This window comes from Tenrec ecaudatus, chromosome 14 (genome assembly GCF_050624435.1).
Source record: "Tenrec ecaudatus isolate mTenEca1 chromosome 14, mTenEca1.hap1, whole genome shotgun sequence".
Lineage (NCBI taxonomy): Eukaryota > Metazoa > Chordata > Mammalia > Afrosoricida > Tenrecidae > Tenrec > Tenrec ecaudatus.
In genome coordinates, this window is record NC_134543.1 from 92817704 (window position 1) to 92821054 (window position 3351).

Consider the following 3351-nt stretch of genomic DNA (forward strand, 5'->3'; position numbering starts at 1 on the left):
CTATTGTGTTAGAGCAAGAGATTGCTTCCATGATATGACTCCAGCAATGCTTTAAGACACTGCTTCTGTTTCACAGGCAGGGCTCGGCCGGCGCTCCCCAAATTAGGAATCAGCAGGAAGCGCTGAGAGCATAGCAAGCATTGATGGCTGCTTGTGATTGTTTAAAATAGAAAGAAAGGCAGCTCTGTCAGAGAAATACTCCTTAACCAATGAGGAAGATACAATAAAGAAAATGGAGGAAGACAGGCATGGGGGAAATGGGGACCAAGTATGTTAAAAAATACAAAGGTGAAAAAGTGAGAAACAGTAACCAGCAGATTAATGCTGATAAATATTATATAGTCATACTGAGTGACATTACAGCTTCCGCAAAAGCACTGGCAAACCAATCTACCTCGGTCCATCATATCTCAGGTCCTGCTTACCCATAAGCGTACGAGAAAAAGTCTGCCTTCCCTCCCAGCAGGAAAAACCTAGGGCAGGTAGCTGTTGCAGGATCGGATCCTCATCAGTCCCTGACAGGGACTTCTGGTAAATGATGATCTCAGATCAGAGGGAAGCTGCTGCCAGGAAGGAGCACATCATAGTAATATATTTTCATGTTAAATAATGGCATGCGAAGTTGCAGTATATGTGTTGATGTCGTGTTGCTGCTAGCCTCCGACATGCACTACATTTGTCGCTCTCAACCTAATTTGTGGCTCCAGGTGGGACATTTAATGTTGTCTCACTTCCTCTGCTCCTGTCCAGCTCTGGGTACAGACAGGGCTCTTGGAGCAATCATCTTGCCCCTGCCTTTGCCACTTTACTCATGCGCTCACCAAGGAAACCAGGCACGTGGCTGGCGATGGCACAGGGACAAAGAAAGGAACAGCCTTCTCCTAGAGCCCTCACATGCACTTTGAAGTCTGCTCATCTGGGAGAAATCCCGGTCCAGAACCATATTGATATTTGTTATGCAGGCAAAGCAGCAAACGGACTTAGAAGCGCAGGGACAGAGGAACATATGGAGGGGTTGGCTACTCTGGGTCCCTGGTGGGGTGGTGAGGCGTCCCTGATGGAGTGAGCTTTTCAAAGTCACCAGGAACCACAGCGCAAGCAGTGTACCACAGGATACCATCTGGAATAAGGCCTTCGAAGTTCAAAAGAAAGGAAAACAACATATCATGGGATCCCCAGCTAACGCTTAGATGGTCATGAGAAGTTACATGCTTCAGATGAACTGGTTTGTGATCAAAACTGCCATCTGGAGGTTTTCACTGAAAGGAAGCACACTAGGCCCGATATTCTACAACACATTTAGCCTAAAGTAGAAAGCGAGGAACTCTCGATTCTTATTAGAAAACAAATAGTATCATGCACTATGGTTTATCCTTGCGACAGCAATCTGAGTGGAGTTGGGACTTTCCTGTTCACTTCACCGATGAGGAAAATGCATACAAGTGATGTATTCAATGGCACACGCTTAGTGAAAGATGCAGGTCTTCGGCTTCTTGGTGCCTCGGAAATGAACCGGAGACACTTAGTAAGCAAAGAAAGAACACTTGCAAAACATCTGTATATTAAGAATGGGCGTTACGTAAGTCTTCATATGGGCGCAAGATCCTTCATTCTCTGGGCAAAGCAATCTCTATGTGAAAGAGTTAAAATAAATGAGAGCAACTCTCTTTCTTATGGGTTCTACTCTCATAGATGTACTGTTTTCAATAAAGCAGCTGGAACGAATCCCCAAATTTTTTTTCCAGGCTGTGTTAGACTAAGACAGCTAATCATATATCCAGAATCTAAAGCTAATGTTGCCCAAAATGTAAGAGGGATTCAGTTGTGGTGAATTAGGTGGTAAATAAAATTGTTTAGACAGCCTTCAGACTGTTCACTATTAAATAGGGTTTTTGTTGCAATAATTGACATCTTGCTAATTTCTTTTTTAATCCTGCAAATTATATCAAGCATGAAGTTTCTGTATGGTTATAGCTTTGACATATTTCTAACCACTTAAGCCTTCCTTCAAAACAAAGATATGAAGAGTCTTCGGAGGTCAAAGTGATTCTGGTCGATTTAGCATACAATTATCTTTATTTTATTTTTTATTACTCCCTTTCTGAATAATACAAATATGCATTTATAGTAATGATATAATGCACCCCTTTAAATAAAAAAGGGCTTGGTTAAGTACATAATTATAGATCGGATTGGATGACGTCTGAGAAACCTTGGTGTGAGTCAAATTTGGTTGGGAAACTGAAAATAATTGTTAGCCGTGCCTCAATGCCCTTACACTTGTCATCCTTTGAGAATGAGCTACAGAGAAGGAGAAGTTGTCCCTGGCCACCAGGAACTTGCCTGCTTTTGTGTTTTTCCTGGAAGTACTGCAATACCAGGTTGATGCATGGGGTGGAGGGAGCAGCTCCTAGTCCAACTCCTACTTGCAAAAATGCATTTAATAGGTTGTCCTCAGATGGAGGTCATGTCAGATAGTACACTGATAAGAGCAGATACTCCACTTGATCTTATGAGTTAGGGGTTGGCGTTAGCAGGAGCTCGCTTGGCACACACATATAGGCTGCGGCGTGCTGCTGCGTATAACTTCAGCGAATGCCAATAGCCGACAAAGAAAAACTGTGAGCTTGATGGATCAAGATAAAAGCAATTCTACTCATAAAATAACTAAAGCACAAAAATGATCATTTTTCTATCTTGGCTGATATGAGTGATTGTTGATTTAGCCTTGCTTATTTCTATCATCTTCTAGATGATTTACTAAGACATCCAATCAGAGAATCACTCTTAAACTTTTTGACAGCCTATAGTACATTTCAAGCTTCTCATCCTTAAATCTGGCTCCAAATCATCTAGCACAAACTCAAATCTGGTAAATCCTTCTTATCATCATCTTTCTCAGAAGTTAAAAGGTTCTCTATAGGTTGTGTTCTCCTTCATTGCAATGAACCTAAGCCCAACTTTGCTCCATTACAAGTGTGTTCCAAGTGGTCTTTATTTCGAGAATGGTCTTAGAGTGTGTTCTCTATAGAAATAGCACCACAGATTCTCATATAGATATATGTCGAATAAAATTATATCAAGAAAATGATTCACACAGTTTCAGAAGTAGGAAAGTTCAAGTCTGGGAAGGTTGAACACATGTATAGCTTCGTTATACTGGAAGTTTATCCAACTGCAAGAGTTGATAAACTCAAGATTGGCAGGAAGATGACAGGCTGCAGAGGTGAAAGAATGCAAGGTCCACAAGACAAATGAAAAGTCTTTGGAGACTCCCAGAATCAACAAGCAATTGGCAGGCCATTGGCTCACATCCAAAGAACTGGAGGTCTAGGCACCAGATGCAGGATA

General features: G+C 41.8%; 1 pseudogene; it reads right to left on the reverse strand.

Annotated features, from left to right (window-relative positions):
* Positions 1–2344: 2344 nt before the first annotated feature.
* On the reverse strand, positions 2345–2525 carry LOC142426939 (U2 spliceosomal RNA; annotated as a pseudogene).
* Positions 2526–3351: the final 826 nt, after the last annotated feature.